Source organism: Lepisosteus oculatus, chromosome 3, assembly GCF_040954835.1.
Source record: "Lepisosteus oculatus isolate fLepOcu1 chromosome 3, fLepOcu1.hap2, whole genome shotgun sequence".
NCBI lineage: Eukaryota > Metazoa > Chordata > Actinopteri > Semionotiformes > Lepisosteidae > Lepisosteus > Lepisosteus oculatus.
Genome location: NC_090698.1, coordinates 49,263,144 through 49,290,618, shown reverse-complemented (window position 1 = coordinate 49,290,618; position 27,475 = coordinate 49,263,144). Strand labels below are relative to the sequence as shown.

Sequence of the window (27,475 nt, the reverse complement as noted above, 5' to 3'; positions counted from 1 at the left end):
TTTTTTCATTTAAAAAACATAAACCTTTCCTTTAGTCTCTAACTGTCTGGTATTGAAGGATACTGTGCTTCTCTAACTTCTGCCAATGTCACTCGATTTTGAGCACCTGAAGAGATCAGTTTAATGCACCTTTAATACTCTGACAAGCTGGGCAAGCAGGCAGCTATTATCCACCATTTCAATTTCATCTTTTATACTCTCAGTTTCATTAAAAATTAAAATCCCACAATTTCATGTATATTATGATCTCGTCCTCGCTACATGCAGATCTGACTGCATTGTTTACTGAAACATCATCACGACTCTCTGGGTTAGGTAGCTTGTAGCACACCTTCATTACTAGATCTTTCAAGTTTTAATCCATAAAGATTCAGAAGCCCTCATACTTTTACAGAAGCATATTGGTATTTACATCATTCTGCCAGTTTATGACATATAAACAGACATAACTGCAATATCACTACATATAATATAAATGTTTTGATATAATCGGCTACCCTGCAATGTCTGGTTGTTTGCTTGCCCATGAACCTTTTACTAATATTAAATTAATCCCTATCATACTATGTAAGCCATATTTCTATGAAGCCCATGATATTATAGCTGCCTGCTAATGATGTTGTTCCTAAATCCAGTATCTTGTTTTTGATATGCCTAGCAATGAGGTATGGGTCTCTAAGGACTTGGCTGTTTTAGGTCTCAATTTCCCTTATAGTGTTTTCCCTGCTTATTCTTGCACAGCATTTTCCTTCACCAGCCAGGCCTATACCCTTTAAGTCAAAATGTTTTCTTCCAAGCCTGTCTGAATTAGTTTATTTTCACCTGGACCATTTCTGATAAAGCTGGGAACAACATGAGCATGTGAGCTGTACACATTGTGTATTTTATTTTTTCTTCTGTACTTTTAAGTATGTTCTTTCTGTTCTACAGATAAAGATATGTTTCTGCTTCCCCACTCTCTTGGTTATGTAATTCTTAATCAACTCACACACATGCTTGCCCAAAGCACATGACCCCTCTCGATCCAGAAGCAGACTGTCCTACTTGTAAAGGTCCTATTTATTTCAAAAGGGATCCCAGTACTCCCTCAAACCTATACCCCTCTTCTCTACACACATAACATTGTCTAAGCCTCTCACAGCTAAATCCCTTATTATCACTAACCTCTTTCCATACACATCACATGGAGTGCGTGAAAAAGGAGGTAATTTAACCAAAATTAAGATAATTTATTTGGGGAACCTGCATCCAGTTTGGTGTTCAGTAACTGGAACCTACTACATTGGAACCACTCTATACATTCTTCATTGGTTAGATAATGGGTGCATGATTTTTCCTTCTACTGCCTTACAGTGAATCAAATAAATATACGGTTATTAAGGTTTCAGTAAGTCCATCCGTCCATCCATCCATTTTCTAAATAGTTTATGCAGTACAGAGTTGCCAGGGAGCTGGAGCCTATCACAGTGAGCAACAGCTGCAAGGCAGATACACACTGGACAAGAAACCAGTCCATTGCCTGACACACACAAACACAAACACGCACACACTCACACCAGGGTCAATTTTCCCAAAAGCCAATTAACCTACCAGTATATCTTTGGTCTGTGGGAGGAAACCAGATAACTGAGGAACCCTAAGTGAACATGGGAGGAAAATATTCCACACGGATAGTACCCCAGGAATACAACCCAGGTCCCCAGTGCTGCAAGACAGCAATACTAAGCACTGCACTCTTTGAGTTAATTTAAAATAAAACATCTAATAATAAATACAAAATGGTGGTGTACATGGAGTAAAACAAACTTTATTTTTCAAATTGTGAATTAGGAAATTGGTTTATTTTCCTGATTTTATAATCGAACAAAGGAATTTTTGTTGCTTTATGTGCGTGTTTTAATTATTTAGTATTGTGAAGGATATGTGTGACACTGTCCACAGTGCTGAAGTAGAGTATTCCTTGTTTACCTTTGGTCCTACTGCTCACTGGCAACACCTCCACGGGCTTAACAATACCATAGAAAAGGTGTGTTTGGCTCTTACTGCTGCCAAAAGAACGCCACCACACCCCTGTCCCTGGCACCAGTGGGCCTGTCCCCATGTGGAGGTTGCTCAAGCTGATGTTCACATCTTTGGTGCAACAGAAGGAATCCTGTGACATTGGGAGACAACTTAAGAAAAGATACAGCCTTTTTTATCGTGCCCCCATCCTCTACTTACTGAGTTGCTTTTGCAGAATCTTTGGGAATGGCCAACTGGGATAGGGTGCGTTCTGGAAGAAAACGGCTGACTGCAGAAGCAGGGAAAAGGGTTCATGGTGGAGGGCTTTGTTATCATTTCCATGTTTGTTTTTTTGGTTGTTCTGATTGCAAATTGAAAAGAGGCAATTACAAAAAAAAACCAGCTATATTAAAAAATATATTTTTTGAGACTGTGACCAATTGAAAAAAAGAAAAACAAAAAAGACTAAAAAAGAAAAACAAAATACAAACAAAAATTAATTCGTTATGCCACAAAGAAAAAGGAACATATTGTAAAAAAGTCCTACAAAAACCAATCCCTCTGCTATATCACTCCCAATAGTTTGGAAGCTACAGCATACCAAACTTGCTTAAGTTAGAACTTATTTCTATCCTCCAATTCTACCCACCTCTTCATATTGACTTTTCATTTAGTTACCACTAAAATTGAGAGCAACTTATATTGAATTGAATAAATTGGGCAATAATCATAGTATCACATACGCTGGAGCAATGGTGCTTTTGCCCCAGAAATTCTTATTCCAGAAAGGTATTACTCCCCACTAAATTAAACATAAGCACTGTATGTGCATGGAGTGTATTATTTTATTTGAGTCGTATTAACATCATAATTTTAGCAAAGGAACCATTAGTAAAAATCTTAAATGCACTTTACCTAATTGCCAATTTTCAACTTATCTACAATATATTATTTTTTGGTATTCAGCATTCAGTTATACAGTATTTGTACTAACGCCAAGTTTCATGGAAGATACTTTCATAAAATGTTCAACAGTGCTCAAATGTGTTTTACATTTTTAAACAAATCACTTTGGTTTTATGTCTGTGGTCATCGAGGATCATAAACGGAAAGGAAATACCAATTTTCTCAAGGTCATTAAAAGAACGAAAACTGGCAAATGTAAAAATTGTTAAAGTTTTGCTTGAGTAAAAACAAGTCACAGTGAAAAAACACAATACTAGAAATAAATGGAATACTTAATTCTGAGCATTTGTAGGACACTTGATAAATTACTTGATAAATTGATAAATTATGTCTATTTGCAACTTATTAGGATACAAACTAGAAATCTGAAAATCCCAGTTTCACAATATTCCTAAATCAGATATCTAAATTTCTAAAGTCAAATAATTGTGAATAAAAAAAAGATTTCAAAAACATTTATCAAGTAAGCTGCCATCTACTCAAGTGTCAAATAATGCAGCTTTTTCAACATATAATATAATGCAGTGTATACTGTATACTGTATACTTGCTATTAGAGTTACAACCAGCAGAGAAACAGTGTATAAAATCTTGGTAAGCAAGCCAAATGGCTGGCTCTGGTACACATCTGTAAAGTGAGCTCTACATGGAAAATGCAAAGTGCGCAAAATTCCAGTCTTGATTCCAGCTTCTATGCAGGGCATAATATTATACTTATGTGCAAGACCACATTCAGCATTTTCCAATAAGCAGTCTTAAACCAGGTTTGGCTGGTTCAAATGTAGTACAATTTTTTTTTTCATAATCACCCTGAGGCAGAATGTCACTTTGTATCATGAGAAAAAACATTCTAAACTTTCACAACATTGTTTTACTGAAACTATATAAATATTTTATTTTTTAATGTGACTAGTCTTAAGAAATATAAAGACAATTAACAAGACTTATTTCAATGAGATATAATTTAATTGATGTAAATTAAAGACATAGACCTTGCTAGTTCATTGCTCCAGCAGGTTCATTGCTCTGTACCTTCTAGTTGCAAAGAAAATGTGTACATGTTCCTCTTGTCCATTTGTACATGTTCCTCTCACACATTTAACATTTCCAACGTTTATTTGCTCATGTACAATGTACTGTGCGGTCATATTTACGGTGATATTACAGCAATTATCAAGATATATCAAGAAATATGATAAGAAAACTGAGATTCTCAGATCCATAATTTAATTAAAACATAAAGATGTAATTCTAATACATAGAAATATGGTTAATCCTATGCATGAATAAACTCTATGTCAAAGAAATAGAAATACCCATGTACATTCTTAGTACTGTAAGCAGATTATATAGAACCTTAGAGAATAATTTTCATTTGTCTCTTTGATTTTTCAAATGAAAAAGTTGTTTGACCTTGACTGAACTGAAGACATTTGCAATCCTCACTAATTTCAGTAAAAAAAATGTATCCCCTTGAGATCTGTTTTTAATGTATCAGTATCGTATTTTTATAGGTTTGAAAATTAACTTACTGCTACTTACTGTGCCACAAGATACTGTTTTGTAACAATATTAGCATTCCATTACTTCATCTCAATTGCTGCTTGGCCCTTTTAGCAGTTATACAGATTAGCAGTGAAAAACAAACTTAACTACAGTGTTTGTAAGGTCATAGACATATGCTAAGAAAGATCTGGAAGCAGCTGGTAGAAACTTAATCTGTGGAAAACCTACATTTTGTCAGAAGATGTCTTAATGATTCTGTTCCATGACATGAATGAGAATATTCCTTTTTGACAAAAGAAGCAGTGCGTCTGAATTAAAAGGACATAAACATCCACTTTGCATTAGCTAAAGTTGATAAAAACACATCATCCAACTGTAAAACCAAGTAACATTCTGACAGAAGCACTCCATCAGAGCCTTCAAAGGTATTCTCTGGGGATCATACAATGCTAACCAACCTGTCACTGCCACATAGTTTAATAATTTGGAATAAATCATAAGAGACAGTGTGAGTGCTTATGTTATGAAACAACCACAATTATCAGTTCATGAGGAATAGCAACAACAATTAAATGTATTGAAAATATTTACCGACAAGGATGCCTGGACCCCTGGCACAGTGAGGACTGAGCCAAGGACTAGCTTCAAAGATGGAGACGGGAGTAGGTACAGTATACACAAGACAAATACAAAGGAAAAAAGGCTTACGTATAGTATTTATAGTTTTAAATAAGAAGATTACCTCAGGAATGATTGGGATTTGAGGTGAAAGTGAATTGGCTGCTGTCATTTCCTCTGAATGCTCATTGTAAACTCCATTTATTATACATTATTCATTTGTCTTATTAAGAGTCTAAAGTTTTCCTGAAGGGGATTTGATTATCCAATCAACGATATAATTACCTTGTGGAAGTGATGCAACACAGCAATAGTTCAAAATATCCTCTGCTTGAGTTGAAGGCCTTGAGTGAGTTTACCCAATAGGAGAGTTCAAGATTTACAGTTTCCTAAGGTAGATATCCATATAGGAGCTAGCAGTCACTGGCCATAAAACTCCCAGTGTATTCTTTGATTCAGCTTAAGGGACAGACATAGCCACCAATGGAGAAGTCAAACATCTGAGAGCTGTCAGATTGCCACAAATGAGCAACTACAAAGTGACCAAAATTAGCATTTCTTGGTTAGCAGTGCTCCAACGGTTACATTTAATAAAAGACGAGCATATAATTGTATATTGTATATAAAGACAAATACTGTATATAATCGTCTCCATATTGTTATTTAAATTGAATTTTATAACTTTTTAAAACCTTTTCAAAACTGTATTTTACTTTAAAACTGTCACGATGACAGAGGCATCATATTTCTTTCTTAACATTTCCATTCTAATGGAGAACTTTCTCCTTTTTTTTCCCAGAGATTTATTTTTTTCTTCCTTTTGTGTTTCCTTTATAAGAGGTATCCATGTACAAAGACTGACATTCAACTGGATGAAAAGATGCAAAGGGGAAAAGGGGTTCTTGATTCTGACTTTTACCTTGGCAAGCAGGAATTGGCCATCAGGGGGCATGATAAATGAAGGCACACATTCCTCTAAAAAACATAATTATGTGGAATAATATTCTAATTTCCAGCTATGACAGTGTGTGAAGTAATCAGGTGTCCACAGCCACACTAGTCTCAGGTACATCTAACAAGACTATAATCATTGTGCCAGATGCCACCCAAGCAGAAATTTAGGAAAATCTTATTCGTCGTAGTATAGCTTAATGAAGCAACAAATTTCAAAATAATAGTCAGTTTTCTTGTGTTTTCAGGTATGTGACTGATAATGGTACCAAAGATCAGTTTCTACATTTTATGAATGTTACAGATAAATAAATGGATATCTCACAACTTTAATTATCTCATCAATTTGACTGTTCTTAACAGGTCACTGTAGCTGCAAAATGCTCAGCTTAGTGGTGTGGCATCTCAGCTTAGTGGTGTGCAAGCTTGTGTGAAATGATCTAGTCCACTAACAGTTCTCGTTCAGGTGTTATCTCATGTACTTCATCTAGCGCTGTCACAAAGCCATTGAAAAAACAGATAATGCAAAATGTTGCTAGCAATCTTGGAGGATAGGCAATATCTTTCCCAAAACCCCCAAAGTGGACACAGTGGACACACAGGTGGCACCCACAATCATGAGATGAATTTCTCATCTCAGCTGGTTTGCATAGATTAAGAAAAAAAGGAGCTTAAAGAGCTTTTTCACCACATGCAAAAAGTGTATTTATTATACAACTAAACGGTTCAGAGTTAGATTTTGAGCTAAAGACATTAATTACAGTTTCCACATTCACGGACATGCTCTTTCAAACATCAGCAGGACCTTGCCAAAAAAGCGCTTCAGAGAAAGAAATTTGGCTAAATATATATGAGGAATCTGTCACTGCCATAGCCAAAACCAATCTCCCATCAGACAATCTAAATGGCACTAAAGGTGTGATAGAGCTTGTCATTTGAAATCACAGATAACATTTTAAATCAGTTAGTCATAATATTCAAAGGTAACAAGAGGATAACTCATTGCTCAAGCCAAGAAGTTCACTGCTTACAAGAATAAGTTTCCAGAAACTGCTTTTTCAAACCCACAACAAACATGTGGGACCATTTTGTTGAAATGCAACCTTAAGCTATGCCCATTGCCATATATTTGATGACAGGTTTCCAATGAAAACTTCACAGTGATCTGCTCCAGTTTCTTCCGACCAATGGACTCACAAAAAGCACGCCAGAACTAGAAGCCCTGGCCTTGAAACCCATTTCTGTGGTTTCAGGACAGAGATCATCCGCCCTCATTCAGATCACATGTTTTACCAGGAACACTCCAGTGGACAAAATCGGTTAGCACCTTGGCTACTACATTAATTCTGCTGCTCAAGTTTAGTGATGTGATCCACCACATTGGGGAGAAAGAGAGCAGAACCAGATAGAGTTCTGAATTAAAAGAACAGCTGTTTTCGGAAGAATCTAAAAATCTGCAGCAGTCCGTGCCCACAAAAAAAAAAAAGATGGCGGTCAAGTAATTTTCCTATGGAGAAGAAAGCATGCAACCTTTTGATTTTACAGTCAAAACATGTTTTGAGAAAATGTATTACCTCACATCTTAAAACATACAGTATGGCTTAAAACGAACGGGTCAAGCTGACCAAATTTGAAAGATATATTGTTAGGATACGCTATACACCATTAAATTCTTATGTCATTTATAATTCAACACTGTACAATGAAATTAAGAATTTGTGCACAAAAGAAGAAAGTGTTTTCATTGGAGACTTCAACTTTCCCAGCATAGACCAGCAAACCTACAGGAGTATCAGCAACAGAAACCAAAATGATGGAGAATTTTAAGTAATTGCACTGGAATGCAACTTTGAAATTGGAGTTGGCCACCACAGCTTGTCTTCTCCTGTTATATGCTGACCTTGAAATGCCGGGAAAAAGTCTTTTGAAATTCCTATATGGAAGCAAGGTGGTCACTGCAATGAATTTCTGTGAACACTTTTTAAATTTAATGACTGCTTTCTTTACCTAGATTTTGGAGCTGAAAGGGCCATTAGGGAACTACAGTCATAATATATTGTGCATTTAAATGTATATTGAAACTGTACAGATTGAGTCCAAATCAAAAGTTTATCATTTCTGGAAAGCAGATTGTAAGACGTAGGTAGATTTAGTCAAGACTCTTGAATGAACTACAAATCCCAGAAGGCAATGGAGAATGACCCGTGATTCTCAGTCATCTGACCAGCTGATGAAAGGCAATTGGTAGTTTGACATTTAAAACCAGGAAGCTGACACTTTCAAGGGACTCTTGAATAAGAGAGAAGGGAAGAAAGCAACAAAAGTTCTGGCCTCAGAAAGGGAGTCGGTAAGCAGCTTAGCTGACCAGTACAATGGGACTGAAGTCATCTAAGTCATCTTAGAGATGGGTTAGGTTTCTGTTTGTTGAAAAAATGTGAATAAAGTCTGATCCTACCAGAAACAGGGATCTATCTCACAGTCTTTGCAGGAAAGAGACAGAGCTTAGGAGAAGCAGAATGAGAAAGGATAGATGTTGAATCAGTGGAGAATGGATGGCAGTGGTCTAATGAGCTGATGAGATGAGGGGCTTGATGCACAGAACACATTTAGCAAACAGACAGCAAATCAAATGGCCCAACTAGTATTTAAAGTGGTAGATGGTAAATCAAATGGTACTAGTATTAGAATTTTACGGTTCAACAAATTATGAAACCTATAAGGGAATAGAAAAGGCGTCATAAAATGATTAAAATAACAGGACAGTTAAATAAAAGCAGTACAATGAACTGCAAGTACAGACTAAAAAGGATATTAGGCTGGCCAAGAGAGAGACAGAAAGGAATACAGCAAAGGAGGCCAAAACAAATAATAAAAGGTTTTTTCAGTACTACAATAGGGAAAAAAAACAATGGCAAATAAATTAAGTTTGCAAGACAATGATGGAAATAAAAAATGAAATAGTGAGAATGGAAATGTATGCGAGACAATGATGGAAAACTTGAAGATGATAAAAGGAAAATGGCAGATGTACACGTATTTCTCTCAGGTATTCACTAAAGATGTCAACAACATGCCTCAGGCAGCAGAAGGAAGTTCTTTATTAAACAGTATTAGCACAGGAGAAGCAGAATTGTTTCAGTTACTAGAAGGATTCACAATCTCCAGATCCCAATTGTATTTTACCAGTCATACAGTAGTCAAGGATAGGATTATTCAGAACCCATTGCTGGTATTCAGATCCCACTGAAGCAACTCTTCCAACAGTAGCTCAATACAGGGATAGAACTGGAGAACTGTTCATTTCGTGCCCATCCATAAGCAGGGTGAAAAAACTGACTCAAGTAATAATGACCAATATGGTAGTTGTGTTAGCATTCGTAGGCTGTAACATGCTTATTCAGCATGGAACAAACTAAAGGTTTATTTACTTTATTTTATTTTAGCTGAAAGGTTTATGCTGAAAGGAAAAGAGACACCTGAAGAACGTGTTTCGGAGTTTCGGCTGTGGAGCCTTCTTCTCACTTTTCTTTCAGCATGGAATAAACCTTTACCTGTTCCTACCTACTGTATATAGACTAATATGTCTAACATCTGTAACATGAAAGGTTATAGAAACAATTATTAGAACTAAACTAGACGATCAGCTACATAAAATGACATCTTAGGAAATAGTCAATATGGATTTAGAAAAAGTAGTTCTTGCCAAACCAACTTATTAAGTAAGAGTTCTTTAAATGAACAACAACAGTAATGGACGCATATGATGTGATGTATTCAGATTTTCCGAATGTTTTTTCGGTACCCTATAAAAGCTTATTTCTAAAAGTAGTTAGGTAGTTAGTATTCAAGGAGATGTGTGCATCTGGACTGAGACCTGGTTAATAAATAGAAAACAGAGAGTGAGTTAAATTGGAGTGTTGCAAATAGTGGAGTGCAACAAGGACAACACTAGGGCCACTGCTGTGATTTAAATCAATGAGATAGATTCTGGTTACATTAGTAAACTGGTCTGTTTTGCAAATGCAGCAAATGAAATTTAAGACTGAACAAAAAGCTAGCAGATGATGTTTAATGGTTTTGCATGCAGGTAGCATCTTGCCGTTTGTTTTTTTTACATGTAAAAAAATGTTACATTTGCAGAACTAAATTCCTCACACACCAGTGCGCAGCAAACTAACTTAAATGCCCTTAGCTATTACACAGAGGACCAAGCCTGATCAAAGAACTGAAAGGCAGGTTCATCTTGTTTTGGAACTGAAGAAATCTGGCATGAAAGCTCTTTTGCTCCTTCTAAAGACCCCCAGTGGGGGGATGTTCCCCAAGGTTACCGGGGAAAACAGCACTTCCTTCCCCAGCAACGGTCCTCACTCCTCAGGATCCGAGAGGGGCTGTACCAGCCCTGGACCAAACACTCAATCTTTGACTCTCCCTCTACCAAAGGAGGGGGAATCAGCGACCACTAGGCATTTAACATACACTGCTCTTCCAGGCTGAATTAGCTACAGTATTTTTTTTAACCTGCAAAATGTCATTAGTAATACTACTCTTGTTGTTGATTTTATTGTAGACTTACATACTGCAAGGCTTCTATTGCTTGATATATCCTGGATAAAAGTGTCTGCTTAATGTCTGCTAGTTTTATTGCAAATGTTAACTACACAATAAATCAACGCATTAAATTATCCCTGGTCTGAATGTGTTCTTGTTTGTGTCCGTGAGTGCCCTGCGATGGACTGGCGTCCCATCCAGGATATATCCCGCCTTGCAGCCAATGCGTCTAGGGAAAAGCCTCCAGGCCACCGTGACCCTGCATTGGATAAGCAGTTATTGAGAGTGATGGTAAAATTAAGCATTGTTTATACTAAATAATTAAATCAAAGATAAGTGATATATTACATTAAAAGCTATTTTAGTATTTAATGCATTGTGTTGGGGTGTGTGGTAGATAGGAACTGAGCTAGTTTTATTGGCTCTACTGCCTGAATTCTTTTTGCCACAGCACACCACTGTATTCTAAACCCATCTGTGCTTTGAGGATGCTGTTTGCTTTTATTAATGTATTTATCTGATTGATGCAGAGTATGAGATTCACAATGCATTTTCATAAAGCTCGTAGAATTCTCGGGTTGACAATGTGGAGTTTTTCACATTGTTATATAGAAATTGATTTTATTTTTATAGCACCATGAAACTGCAAATTCCAGAACATAACAGCCCTATAATTCAGCAACTCAGCAATACTGCCAGTTATTTTCTAATGAAAATTGACATTATATAATGACAAAGTTTACTAGTTTAAATGTTTTATTGTTTTTACCATATTGTTTAGAAAAATCCGTTTTAGGCTCTGTATTATGATCACAAGGTCTGTTAAACACAGAAGTACAATTACATTAATTAAGGGAACAGCTTATTGCCTGTCTCATCAGTACTGATGAATCTGCCCAATCATAGATTTTTGTGTGCACTGGCTGCCCTAATCGTAATCAAAGAATGGTTTATTCAGAAGACTGTGTGCAGTAATTAAAGCATAGACTTGGCCAGTACCAATGCTACTAGTATTTTTGGGTTTTCGGCTTGCGTTAGATGTACCCCTGCCTCAGAAGAACTCCTGGATGCTTGTTGGCTCAAACAGCCATCCGAATGCGGTCTCTTCACATTCAGACCAAAGCTTAAAAGCAGGAGATAAGGAGCCACTGAGGAGAAGGAACTATATTCAAAAGAGCATAAAGGATTGAAGTACTGTAAGTACTGTAACTGTTTCCATTGAATTACTGTCCAATAACTACTAAAGCTGATACAATCTAACTTGCCTGTAGCATACAAGGACATAAGAAGCTTGAAAAACAAAAGGAACCATCTTGCTCCCTTGGTAGTTAAGTAACTAGTGAATCTTAAATGAAATGTGTCAATATGATGTGAGATGTGAATGGATTACCTTTCTTGATCATTATTTTGCTTGATTCTCAGTGACAGGCTGAAGGTCTAAAAGGTAAATAGCTCCAGTGCATTAATTTCATTAAGTGATAAGAGAATGAACTGACTGCCGTCTTTAATTACTGTACACAAAGATATTGAAAACAATAATGATAAGTTTGTCTAGTGAAAACACGCAAACTGAAAGGGAATTTCCCATGTCAGAAGGTGAAATTATCCCCTTCCTATACAGTATGCTAAAGCTCCTGAGATTCTTTGGGATGGAAGGTGCTATACAAATACAATTTAGTGTAATTATTCATATAAACAATCATTAGGATCTACACGATTTTATTGTACTGTACACATCTGGTGGTAAAAAGGCTCTGATCCTAGAAACATATTGTGTGTGGAACCAGTTGCATCTTCTTGGCAGATAAATAAAAACCAATTAGACATCAATGTATATAGGCACATCACAAATAGTACAGCTGTTACATTCAATGAATGTTGACTAAAGAGAAATGCATGTATTATTACACTCTTTACACTTTTTAGTACATAATAACACTACTGTAAATGTAAACAAGTACAAAATTCTTTAATCCAGTGTTTGGATTTAGGCCTTCCTCCGTTGCTAAAAAAGGCTAAAAAGAAAACAGCATAATTAACAATCAAAGGCACTACTGGAACCTAGAACTCTAATTGCATAGTGAGAATTAAAGCTAATTAAAGCCTTGTTATATAATCAGTCACTTGGATTTGGAATTGAATCTTGAAACATGTTCGTTGCCTGTGATGAATTTATCTTAAAGCTACAGGCCCAACTTTTAAAATGACGGTATTGCACAGTCCAGGAATATACTGACAAAATATAAAAAACAATACCTATATTTTTAATTTACTGCTTAGTTATAGCATGTACAAAACCTAAACTCTAAAATTATCTTTTAGTTTTATAGCATGCTCTCTTTTCAATACTTACAGCACAAAGCCTTTTGCAATTTGTCTTTCCATTTAATCTTTTTAAGCCTCATATATCCAAGACCACCCTCTCTGCTTGTTTACTATAACTTAGCTTTTCATTGTTATAACAAGCACTGACCACGTCTACAGTTTGCTCAGATGTGTGGAAACTCATCCATAAAATTGAGATCACTCATACAATACAATGTACTAAATAACGTGAGCTAGTTTCATTTTAACCACAGCTGCTTTAAAGTTCCATGGCATTAATCCCTTTATGTCAGTTAAACTGCAGAGTAATCTCAATTTTCCCCACTTTACACTGCACCTAATAAACAAAACATATCATTGTGTGCAAATGTAAACTACTTAAGTGTGAAACACGCTCTCCAGCTCAGATTCTGAAATCTAATGCATCATTTAGACATAATAGACCATGATAACTCATCAGGCATATTTATACCTGCAATTACAGTAATTCTCTCTTGATGTACAGTAGGGCAACCTGAAACTATCCCCCTTGATTTAACTGCACCTTCAAAATTAATTCACCTATAATTAATCTCAGAAGATGTGAGGTATCACATGTTAGTGTGAATTTAACTACAAAGGATAATATATAAGAAATTCCATGAGCACCTCTGGTTTCCGTTTTCCACAAATTGGTAAGAGGACTTCCTATAGACTTGTGCAATTACAGAGGTATTCGATGCATTTGATGTGGTGAATGTTTTAACTTTAATTCTCAATATTAGTCTTTATTAGTGACACTAATAAAATGAGCAAATTAAAATCAAATTGAGTGAAAATTCCAAGATTTCACTCTGTTTTTAAAATATATTTAATAAGTTTCATTACTTCGGTAACCATCCACTATTTAATACTAAGGAGGGGAAAGAATAGTCAATTGTTTCCAGTTGTTTTTCAAAAAAGAAAATCTGTTAATAATCTCTACATTTTTATTCAGAATAAAATATATTTGTAAATAATTTGAATTTTTTGTGCATTACTCAAAAAATTCCAAAATACAAACTAAATTATGGCATTTACAATGTATGGCACATTACATATTGTTCAGGTGCCCAACACAAAGACATGCTGCAGCCCTTGTTATGTACCGTCTGGATATGTCTACTTATTTTACCTGAAGAGCCATACACAAATCTATTTCACCTAGGTACTTTATCGAGTAGACCCAAATATGAATTAGTTTATTTTACACCTATAAAAAAGTAAAACTCTTAAATGTGTCTTTCAGTAAGAAGTGCGATTGTGTTGGGGAAAAAATTCTAACTTTACCTATACTGTTAGCTGACAATTCTTGCACAATTAGTCATTAAAAACGGCAGAATATCCAGACAATACGGTATTTATGTTGCAGACATTCCAAATGTGGTTTATTAATTAGTCAGTTTTTCAAAATTTATTTTTATGCCAGTGAAAATTAAGGATTAGAGTGAAATGTTTCAGCATCTGGCCTCGTACTTTTACATGTGCCAAAGCCTTCAGCATTTTTTTCAACCATCTGGTTGTTGTTTTGAGCTGAATTCATTGCCAGTTTGGCACAATGACTCCTGAGGTCTCAACATACAGACATGTCAAGGACATTAAACATTTGGACAGCCTTATGGTACAAATTCCTAACCAAGAATACACGTTACTTTCTGGAACAAATTAGTGAAGCTTTCCGTTGTAAATATTATTCTAACATATATAGAATTTACGGAATTCTTAGTGTTCTTTCCGTGCTTCACCGTAACAAGTATTTAAAAGATGGCGCACAATAAAGTGGCCAATATTGAACTATTTTAAGGCAAGTACTAGTTCTAGTGAAAACGTCACCTATCCTCAATTTTGTTATTTTGCCTGAGGATGTGCTATCTTCACATGCTGTAGCCTAAATAAGAAAAATCAGACGGAACGCAGTGTCTTATCAGTCTGCCCATTTGCAGAGCTGTGGCAAACAGCAACGTCTAAAACAACAAAGAAGACTGATCCTGTGCTCTTGGGGCCAAAGCTACTTCTGCATTTCAGTTCAACCTAGTGTTAAATAACTTAATTGATATAATCAGAACAATCCATCAGACAAAAGCATTTCCACTTCTGGTATTAATCAGATGATAATGAGAAATACATATAAAGGACTATAGTCCTGATTTGATCCCCACTGCAGTCACAGAGCATTCAGTGAGTACGACTTCTTATCCTCGTGCTTCTTCAAATGCTGACATCCAGGACAGACAAAATAAAATACAGGAAAAAAAAATACAGCTAAAGTGGATCCACTACAGTTATAATATTAACTTAAAATAAGTTTGTTCTGCAGAACGGACAATAAACTCCTTCAAATCAAACTTTACAAAGCAGTTACTGTACCACGAGTGGCTAAAAGTCATATCAGAATTACAGTATCCAAGATTCTGCAAAAATTTTAGAACAAAAAAGTATTTCTGATGTTTGACACTTCTTTACGCATTTCCTCCTATCTTTAGAAGTAAACGTAGTGCCAAAAAATGATAAAATAATTTGAAACCACAAAATGTGCCACACATGATATGACTTTGTCACACTTGTTTGAGCAGAAAACCACAATACCTTTCTGATATCACTAAGGTATGCAATTCTGACATATCTATTTACTGCACACAGCACACTCAGCAAACAGAACTACTCCACTGAAAACAGCAGCTGTTCGGGTGTCATTCAGCTCAATAATGTCCACTTAAAAGCTGTAAAATGAACAACAGGATAACCAGATCTTGGATTCAAAAGGAGGAACTTCACTTTAAAAAAATCACTTTTCTGCTGCACTATATCAACCATGATTCTCATGCAATAAAATACTTTATTATTTCGTTCATGCGTAGTAGAAAGTTAAAAACTATGATAAACGTAAGTGACAGACTACTGTATTAAGCATTTATTAATATTGTAACATCAACCATTCCTTATCTTCGGCCTGAGTCTCGCACTGGAATGTGTATTTTAAATAACTTTGCTTTCAGAGTAAGCGCACATTATAACAGCATATTCGTATGTGTTCAGTTTTCACCACTACTTAATTCTGCATCAGATAGTACATCTCCATTAAATTGGTACTTGTACATTAAACAAACTGCACAAAAATATGTTTTTCTTGGTGTACTGTTAAAATGATTAATCTGTTCTTGTAATTACTGTACTACTAAAAACAACACAAGTGAACAAAACACAAATGTGATCTGCTTACAGATTTTTTGTATACTGGTGAACTCTTGGATTTATAACTTTTTGCAGTTTATAATAGCTAACAAGACTTCAGTAGCCATACTGTATATATTAAGCTGTATATTTTAATATTGTAGATTGATTTACTGTACTTGACCAAGTGCAAACTTTAAAGTAAAAACTGTACAAAACGTGCCAGATGAGAATACAAAGGAAATAGGTGGTCTGATCTCACCAATAAATTTTTATATGGCACCCATGAAATGTATCCTTCAGTTAAATGATTGTTTTTGTTTCTACTGATACAATTAACAATTCCCTATCTCAAAGTAGTTGTGATTTTCTAAACCACACCAAAGTCCACTCTCCAACATTACAGGTATAAGTGAACAGTCAAACATTCCAGATAGTATTCTTCAAAGTTGTTTACTGAGAGTATTGCACTCAGATGAGAGAGCTTTTAAACATGCTTTTAAAAATGCCTTTATAAATTATGGGATTGAGGTCATTCCTTTTAATGTATACTGTTAATACAACATAACAGCATAATTAATCCGTTTCCACTGGAGCAAAAATCAGCCACTTTCAGAATCAAGTACAATATAGATAAGAGAATACAGCTTCATATCATTAACTGCACTCCGTTGTCCAATGCTTATTTTGAATGTTCTTCGATTGCTTCAGTAATTATTAATAAAGGTGCATTTTCAAAATGAAGTACACATTAATTCACATGTGTTAATGGCTGAACAATTTCAGGTGACTAGGACAATTTTTTATATAAATCAACAGTAAAAACAGTTAGAATACAGAACATATGAGCACTGAGTTTCTAAGAAGCATAGATTACATTTCCTCTAGTTTTTTATTTAATTAAGTGATTATTCAACGTTATATTCTTAACTATAACTATTGTATTAAATGTAACAATGTGGACAATTTGATAGGATTAGTTCAACTCATTTTCCTTTGCTGTTTTATTTCAATAATAATAACAACAAAACACACAAGACAAAATACAATTACATTTTCAGTTCACCTATACCTGTTGTATAGCATACACCGCATCGTTTTGTTTTAGGTCAGCGATCCATAGTTATCCGATTAATCAATTCGTGTTAACATAACTGTCTATCCGTAATCGTATGCATACAGAATATATTTAATAACTAATACATATACAGAAAGATATAGCATTTCCAGTACTGTATTGAATATTCCTAAACAACAGCTGGTAAGTAAGAAAACATCTGCACTATTGAAAACTGCTTTAAAACCTTAAAGCAGACCGAAGGCTACAATGGTATTACTCCTGATGCATCTAAAACTTCAAATACAAAAATAAAAAGGATTATACAAGCCAAAATACCAAATGAATTCATATGATTCATTTTATATACCTATTATTTATAATCATTTAGAGAATAAATTACTTAATTTCAATTTTAAAGAAGACAATACTGTATGTGTAGAACTGTACTGTAGAAAACATTTCCAGTAACGGACTTGACTTGCGTAGACCACCAGAAAACAAAAAAAGAAAATACTCGCGTTGGGAAAAAAAGCTGCCTCCGAGGGTCAACAATTACAAGTAAATTACGAATAATAATAACATGCTGAAAACACTGCAGACAAAACGCATGCATACGTACATTTAGTGAATGGGCTCTTACCTTAACAGAAAGTTGTCGAGTGTAATATCTATATCAAATTCACGAAAAATGTTAGTAATAGGACATAAGCCCTGACTGTATAATATTCCACTAGAAGCCCTTTAAGAGCCGATAATGTTCGTAACAGGGATTACTTCGTACCAACCATCTCTTACTGAAAGAGATTTCATTACCAACTAGTAATTGAGATTCGTAACTAAGAGCTGCACTTCTCCAAACTTGCAACCTCAGTGTGTTTCAGCAAGCTTTGTGAGCCAAAACTAAAAAATAAAAAGCATTCCTCTGTGCTGGCCGTGCGCTGCTCAGAATTGCGAGGCGCCCTCTGCAGACAGACATTTCGCCAAACCTCTCTGAAAATCTGAGACTGCAGATGAGACGAGATGTTGGTGGTTTAATGTGGCTTCTTCGATAGAGCATGTAAAATAAAATGCAGGCAGGATTTTACAGAGAATCACCTAAGGCTTATATAAATCTGCAATTATGAAGGAGAATTAAAAGGTAAAAGTATGAATTAGTTTATAATTTTATATTGGTGTATATCTGAGCCTGAAACTCTAGATTCACTTCAGACCCTTTCCAGCTGCTGTCTCTCCGAGACTGGTGCTCTCCCACACACACACACCCACCCTGGCCTTGCTCTGGCCGTCTGTTACTGAGCAAACAAACCTTGCTGTAGTACAGTCTCCATTTTCGTCAGTGTCGGATTTACAACGCACACCAACATTTCCAGATGCTGGGCACTCTTCGAAAGTTTCATTAATTTTCGAAAGTTTCATTAATTAATCCAATCCAGTTTGTTTCCGTTCATTTACAAGACTTCGAAGGCTTCCCACTAGAAACCTAAATACGCATTTACGCTTTAATTGAATAAATAAGGCGATAATAGTGGCAGCAGTTGTTTGATGGGCAGTAGTTATTAGATTAGCTGTTGCGTGTTACTCAAACCTGCGTTATGCATGAATTATTTTTATACATGTATGTTTTGAAAGTTATAAATATCTTTTCTAGACATTTTTCTTTAGTAATTGGCTAATAATTCGTGGTGTATCGTAGTGTATGCAGGGCAAGTTCGCCCTGTAGAACTTTAATTAGCACGCCATTTATTTTGAACGGCCAGGAAAACTTTAATAAAGGATTTAAGGTGAAAAAGAATGGAATATAAATATAAGCGATTTTGAAAACGCTACTTAAAAAAGATTTAATGCAGGAGTTTATGTTGGCAGTATTTACATCTTCTAGAATGTTACAATATAGTGAGTTGCAAAAATACTTACCTCTTCCTGGTGTTTTTGTTGAATTCTAAAATGGATTATACCCATATTTTGAAGTGAACCTTTTTAATTCAAAATTAATGCTCAAACTGAACAGATTTCTGAGAGAAAGAAATTAGGTGTAAGAAAAAATTGCAAATGAAAATCGCAGAATAAAACTTTTGTAAACAGTTTAATCTTTGAGAAGAATTTCTACAGTATATGTCTCTTATCAACTTTGTACACCAAGATGCTGCTACCCCAATTCATTTCAAGTCTTGCTACAGAATGTCTATTGGATTCAAGTCAGGATGGGACTGGGTTACTCAAGGACATTCGCTTTTGCCTTGTTATGTTATGCCACACCAGTGTATTTTTGGCCTTGTATTTTGGGTCACTGTTCAGCTGAAATATGAATTTTCATCCCAGTTTTAGGTCTGTAGGAAACTGAAGCAGGGTTTGCTCCAACCATTTCCCCATAGTGTTGACAAGCTTCCCAGTCCCAGCTGACAAGAAGCAGAACTATAACATGATCCCGCCACCACTATGCTTGACAGTTGGGACAGTGCTGGCATGGATGATTCACCATGATGTGTTTGGACCAGACTTAATGCTTTGCTTTTCGACCAAAAAGTCCTAATTCCATTTCAGGGAATCACAAGTTCCACAAGTACCACAAGTTCCTTTTCAGAATGTCTGCAGGGCTACTTAAATGCCTTGATATGGCTTCTTCTGCAGAATTGGCGTCCCTCTCACCACTTTGCCAAGGAGGCCAGCTTTGTGGATATTCTTGATCCACTGCCATTTTCTCCCATCGTACTCATTGAATTCTATAGATCTTTCAAAGTCGCTTGTGACCTCATGGTGACATTCCTGACCCGTGTCCTCCCTTCCTGGCTGCTCAGTTCGGATGGATTGCCTGATCCAGGCAGTGTCTCAAATGCTCAAAGAGATAATGTATGTGTTTGACATTTTTCATTACCCTTTGTGCCATTTTTTTATTTGACTTATTCAAATACTGTATGTATTCATTGTTTTTAATTAGACAAAATGGGACATTATTGGAAGGGAGTGAATACTTTTACACAACACTTCATAGTTATATAGTTCATGGTACATACAGTACAATGTAGATTAAAGCATGTTATGTTAAGAATGTACAATGCACTATTAGAATATTGTGTACCATTTTGTTCTCCATATTACAAAAAAGGTCTGCTATTCTGGAATTGGTCCAGAAAAGAGCAGCCAGAAATATTCTCTCATCTTAAAGAATTGTCCTCAGCTTAAAGGGCACTCCTACTCTGTCCTGTCCCTAGTTTCCTGTGCTTTGCTGTCGTCCTTCCGGTGTCTCTCTCTCTGGGGCTATTATTTCCGGGTCACTGATTCACCTTCGCTCAGCATTGACGTTCAGATGTCCTGAGACCCGCCTAGCATCCAGGTCGCCCCACGTCCGCTGCCTGAGGGCATTGGTTTCTATACAACTCCTGAACTGCTGAGCCTGGGCTAATCCCCCGTTCTGCCACTAAGCATAGGGTCTTTTTCCGCTTTCCTGCCTCTCCACGGTTCATCCCTTCCGACACCCAAGACAGAATGCTGAGTCTCCTACTGACCCTGCGAGCAGCACTTTTTGTTTTTCTGCAGTTTTTTTTCCTCTGGTATTTTTCTTTTCTCACAGCTCTCCTATTCTAATCACGGGATGCTTTTTCCTACTCCTGTGCCTGTGAGCGGGCTGAAGCCTGGCTTTCCTTGGGTTGTCATTCCGGCATCCGTGATGGAATGTTGAGCTGGCCCACCTATCCTCATTGCTGGATATCACTCCGGTCATCCGTGCCTGTGAGCGGGCCGTGTGCCTGGCTTTCCTCGGGTTGTCCACTCCAATATCAGTGATAGAATGAGAATGTGACTATTGCTCATTCTGTGGTATTTTCCCCAGGTTTTTGTGTTTTTATTCTTGTTTTTTGCTTGGTGGTTTGATTTTTCATTTCCTGGTTTCCCCTTCTCTCTGGTCCCCGTCCCATGTGTCTTGGAACATTTGGTTCCTATCTGTTTTTTGTGGTTTGTTTCCCTGGTCTCCCAGGTTTATCTTTGTTGTGGTTTGAGCTTGTGTCCTTGTCTTTTTTGTTTTAAGTCTCCGGAGCTCTACCTGACCCTCTCTTCCTCTACCCAATAAAGGTTTATACCCTGGAGGAGGGGGCAGCTCTCAGCCATGGACTCTCTGAGATTTCCTTTCAGTTAAATGAGGTTTTTCCTCCGCCCAGTGCTGTGCAGCTCACTTATTTGTATGGGCGTCAGGAGCCGCCCATGAAGGGGGAGGTATTGTCACGCCCTCTGCGGCCAGAGGATGCTCCTTCTCTGTCCTGTTCCTAGTTTCCTGTGCTTTGCTGTCCTTCCGGTGTCTCTCTCGATGGGGCTATATATTTCTGGGTAACTCATTTACCTTCGCTCAGCATTGACGTTCGGATGTCCTGAGACCCGCCTAGCATCCAGGTCGCCCCACGTCCGCTGCCTGAGGGCACTGGTTTCTATACGACTCCTGAACTGCTGAGCCTGGGCTAATCCCCCGTTCCGCCGCTACGCATATGGGTTTTTTTCCGTTCTTCTGCATCTCCACGGTTCATCCCTTCCAACATCCGTGACACTGACAGGCTAAAGTGACTGCACATTATTAGTACTGAACAGTGAGAAAAATAATGGGTCCTGATTTGAGTAGTCAAATCATCAAAGGCATCAACACAAATAGCAAATAAGTCTTCTTCTTCAACAGTGAAACAAAAACTGGAGGACACAAGCAGAAACTACAGTACAGTATATGGAAATACATGTAAAACAGAACAAGAGCCACTTTTTGCCCTATTGTTGTAGGAGTCTTCATCAAGCTACTCAGCCATGTTATTGAAACCAACATTCTACCGTAGCTTGTTTCAATAAATGGCTGGATGAAATTCTCAATAACCAAATAAGATAGATGGGTGGAATGGTCTGCTTTCATTTGTAACTTTTATTATGTTCTAATGCTGGGCATCTAACAAACCCACCAAATCTAACAGAGTGTCAGAGATTTGCTCTCACCCAGTCATCATGGCTCACTGGATGACTGGATGGTCTTAATCACTTTGATGTATTCAAGAGTTCACCAGTTTTCAGAATTTTTAAGATTTCTTGTGATGTAAGATTCCTATTGGTCTCTATAGAAGGTGAACTAACAAGTGTTGTTGTGAATCGCCAATACCTACATAAGTAGAGTAAAGGCATCCTGACAGAAAAAAGCTCAGACTTAATAAGTAGTGAAAGATGGGATAAACAGTAAAATATATTAGTTTTTGTGTTACAAAAACTGGCCATGCTCTCTATACAGTATATGTAATTGTATTTGCAGTCATAGGAAAACAGCCAAACATGTATGGCCAAATAAGAGATTTACAGACTCAAAGAGACCGTCTTTTATTTCTGAGGGTTGTACTTACTGTAATTGTGTAATTTGTGATTTCTGTAGCTGAGTTACTGTATGTAGTCCAAAGGCACTCAGATCCATTTTTTCAGCAAAACACCAACATTTAGCCAAAACCTATAATTGGTCTTGGTTTACTATCCTACTTTACATTCCCCTACTTCCCAAAACAGGACGGTTTTGGGGAAACAAGCCAAAAACACAAACATGTTTTTATATTTATTGTTTTATAGCAAGCTACACATTTTTTAGGTATTAAACATTTTTGTTAAATTTGGCTTTCCGCTTCTACTAATCCATCCATCCATTTTCAAACCACTTAATCCAGTACAGGGTTGTAGAAGAGCCAAAGCCTATCCCGACAAGCAACGGGCACAAGGCAGGATACACCCTGGATGTCCCTGGACGCAGTCCATCACAGTATACACACTGACACAAACACATAACCACTCACACCAGCAGCTATTTCATCTATGATATATGTCTTTGGACGGTGGGAGGAAATCTGAGAACCAGGCAAAAACAAACAGGACTACGGGGAGAACATAAAAACTCCCTACATTGATCTCCTCAGGGCCCCAGTGCTGTGTAACCTCTGTGCCAGCATATTGCGTGCTTCTACTGGTTACAATAAATAATTCCTTTTCTTATTGTATGCTAAATTTAGGTTAAGCGTCCCATAATGAACAACCTTCACTCGTTTACATGTAATTCTTTACTGAATGAAGTTGAAATGGACCTTGAACAACTCTTCCAATTATAGAAATGTTATTTGTCTCTGGTACTAATATATTTCAGGTTAGCACGCTATTCGTCTTAAGTTTTTGTGGAGTTGTCTATCTTCTGGATCTCATAGATCTTAGGATTACTCGATTGTCCCCTTTTCGCATTAAAACATAAAAATTCTGTACATTTCTTTGAATCCATAAATGAATAACATATTCCCTTCCTTCTAATGATGTCCCACTTTTTTACAGTTACAGCACAAATAATGGACACGTGATTTTTTACAATTAATATTTTAAAATTAAAACTTGAATGCTCAAACTGAAACATTTTATAGGTGAGTGAAATTAAATGTAAACAAAATCTGCAAAGAAAAATCAAAAATTAAAATATGTTTATGCTAGTTCAGGTGGGTATCTGCATAAGCATGCATAGGCTGCAAAGGAACAAGTAATACAGTAGGTTTATTCCATACTGAAAAGAGAAGAAAGAAAACACAATGTTTCGGCTGTGGAGCCTTCTTCGGGTGTGTTTTCTTTTTTCTCTTTTCAGAATGGAATAAACCTATTACTTGTTCCTATGTTTATCTTATATGATTTAACTGTTGTTTGAAGTGATTTTGTAGTTGCCTGTGTGGAAGACTGAGTGAAAAGATAAAGAAAGTGGAAAAGGTTTTGTTTTGGCACCTAAGACCACTGTCTTAGATGCAAACTAAACCTTTGATTCTTCACACCCATTCAACCAGAGAGAAATGAAACAGATTGCAGGATGCCAAATGGCTTCTTCCTGTCCTGTTTGTTTGACTTCTGACACTGCCCCTTTCCCTCATGTCCCTTTGATATGTTAAAGTCTTGCCTATTTTTAATGTATGAAAAGGAAAATGTAACTTCAGTCCACTGAGCATGTCTTGAGTGCTAGGAGAAACCCATTCTCTGTGATATGCTCCCCTTCAGCTGATTGAATTAGAGATCTCTGTTGGACAATCTCCCAACCTGAGTGAAGACTGAGTTTTCTTCTACACCTGTTACTCATGAAAGGGTAAGAATATTAATCAAAGAGGCTCCAATTCTCACATCTTTCACTTCACAGAGCTCTGAAGAAGGCTGGATCAAAAATGATAAGCTTTACTGGTAAAAGTCTTGGTTCCCCCTCTTTTTCTATAATAATATAACTATATAACGATTTACTACAGTAATTATGTCAGCAACGTAATTCATAATTAAGTGGAATTTAATTATATAGCATGTCTTTATGTAAAAGCAAATTACAATATGTTATTTCATTTTTGGGTTCTAGGTACAGAACATCTGTATCTAACATTACATGGCTACCTTGATATGATCATACACTTTAAGAATACAAAAATCAGTTAAAGAATCAGACAGGGAAGCATTCAGAACAGACATGTTATAACCCATACTCCAAATAAGAAACCGAATTGGATAATGTGAACAACTTGTTGTGGGCAGGAAAAATACAAGGTTTCTAAAATGTAACTGTTTGTTGTTTTTTTTTAAGAGGAAATGCTGCATCACCGCAAGCACTTTGCCTATTAGACTGACTCCATTTCTGGTAAAACTCTCCTCACTATGACAACCATTGGAAACAACTGAAAACCCTGATGGTGAACTAATATGACAAGTGCCATAAAACCCAGAACAACCAAATACATAACATGTCTTCTTCCATATGCTCAGGAATGTGTACTACAAGCCTTTCACTTTCACAAATGAGGGCGTGAGGGTGAAAAAAAAACATTTTACTTGAAATATCAGGACAAACAACCCTTTCTACCTTACCTTTATCTTCAATACAACACTCAACTGCATGTTGCGTAGCTGGTGAATTAACAACTTCAAAATGAAAACTGGAAGGTGCTTCCACAAGGTACCCATAGTACATATAGTACCTATCACTGTATGCTATTAAGTGCACTTCTTAAGAAGTTGCTGTTTCTTCAGTATATTGAATTGCTTGTTATAGTCAAGATCAGTGTGAGATAACGGGTAAACAACATGTCTACATTTTTTATTTCACCAGGCTGTTTCACAATAAAGCAATTGTGCTGTGATAGATAGTTATTGCATTCTGTGTTTTTCATATTTAACATGAATCGGATGTGAAAACAAAACTACAGTATTTAGACTATTTTACAAATGTTCTCCATCTTGATTTTAGCAAAATGTGGAACTTCAATATTGCCTTCAATATTTACTTAAAAGAAATACCTGAAGCTACAGTAAACAAATGTTTTACAGATTCTTTTTTAACTCAGGGTAAATATAAAACCACCAAAATGTAATATTTTTACATGCTGTCCAGAATTTTCTTGTAAGCTCTATTAAAGAGTGTTCCAGGTATAGCTGGTATAGAATTTGCATATTGTCACATACTGTATGGACATAAGGGATTTTAGAGTTTAATTTCTTTCAACTTTGAGAGACCCTTATGAAAGTCCAGTTCTGTACCAAATCACATGAAAGGCTGTGTGACCATACTCAGAAGATGGCTGGTAAAATAAGAAGAAGCTTAAACTTTTGAGTACAGATGCAAATCAAAAACTAAAAAAAAAATTACATGGTATTCACCTGCACATGTGGTTTTGTACTATCTCAGAGTCAATAATTTTATAGCAAATTATACTTTGGATCCCTTTAATGACAGAGAGGAAAACTACCCAAAAATTACAGTCCTTTCCTTTGAAAATGGTCTCTTAATGCTACATAATCTGTTTTCTATGTAATTGTGCAGTCAATATGAAATGCAGGTTTGAAAATCGATCAGAACACACTTAAGCCTAAAAGCCAAGCTATAATTAAACACTAACATGATACAATTTTCCTCTTTCCAATAATTTTTAGCTTTAAACTGAGAAGACTCCAATACTGTTGTTTAACATGCTTGCAGTTTGATTTAATATCATGCTTTCTTGCTAATTAATAATAATAATATGTTTTATTTCTACAGTTCTTATATATACTGTATACTGTATACTGCTCATTCCAAGGGATCCCAAAGCACTTCTGTACAGTAACTAACTTCATGATTGAATTACAGCACCCACCACCCAACACGTAAACTACAAAGCAGATCAGGTGAAGAACTGGGAAATGACTTCACCCATTAAGAGTGAAAGTTTTGTTTGCTGTTTGCCTTTTTTGTTATAATCATCTCATATTTGCAGCTATCTGTTTTATATTTTTCCAAAATGTTGTGTTGTGAAAGTTTCAAAAAGCAAGCTCTTTGAATGGGGGGGAGGAGTTGTCTTTGGCTTGGTAATTTCTTCATAAGACAGTTATATACAGTGATATACAGTATACTGCATGGTTAAAACAGTTTTTAATTATCTTGGATCATTTCCAGTACACACATTTATGAAACAACAGTCTGAAATTATCTTGAGATTTTCTTAGTGATTTCTTATACAGTATAAACAATATTTCTGTTGGTATTTTGCAACATATTTGTAAGATCAAGTGAAGCTACTGTATAAGGTGGTTTTAACACCAGTTTATCATCATTAAATTTTTACAAAGTTTTTAAAATAGCAGGACTGACAAAAAGTCATACTGCAAGTCAAGATTCTCAGGTGTACTGAGAGCTAAACCCCTGCTGTTTAACAGAAATTAACTATATTTGGTTATAGCTGTGACTGATATTGTGTGATTTTGGACCAACCTGTGACCCTATGTGGAATGCTAAGCAATATATCCTTTGGAAGTCTCTGCATTAACAATGCTCCTACAACTGTAAAATGAAGAGGAAATAGTGAGATTTCTCTCTGCTAAGAGATTCATATTTCTTAAAATGTAATGATCATGTGAATGTTTTGCAGGGCAAGGCTCTGCTGCTGGCCTTCTGCCACTACTGCAAAAGCTCCCAGCCCTCAGCTCTGTAATAAATCTCGTCCAGTCAGGGCTGATGGAATTGCACTTGCTTTATTGAGCTGCAGGAGTGATATTTATATCTTTCCCTGCAATGAGGGTACAGGCTTGCTGGTCTGCACCAAGACACTCGTATTCATTGTGCAATAAAATATCGTCTTCCAAACACATTTGAATGGTTTTAGTTAACAACAGCAGGAATCAAAAGGAGAAAAAATAAGAGGTTGGTATACCGTGATTATAGTGCACCAAGCCTTTTCCATTGGCCTGGCAGGAAAAAATAGGATTTCAAGTATTTTAATTCTGTGGTTTTTACAGGCTTGTGAAGTGGCTGTACTGACATTTAAGGTGTTTTACACGT

General features: G+C 36.3%; 1 protein-coding gene across 2 annotated transcripts in view; it reads right to left on the bottom strand.

Annotated features, from left to right (window-relative positions):
• The window catches only part of ghra (growth hormone receptor a), an 80,757-nt gene extending 62,368 nt beyond the window's left edge, over nt 1-18,389 (bottom strand). For both annotated transcript variants that reach the window (XM_015368022.2, XM_015368020.2), the window contains exon 1: nt 17,804-18,389. The gene's annotated coding sequence lies outside the window, so the exon portion shown is untranslated. The remainder of the gene's footprint in view (nt 1-17,803) is intronic.
• Nucleotides 18,390-27,475: the final 9,086 nt, after the last annotated feature.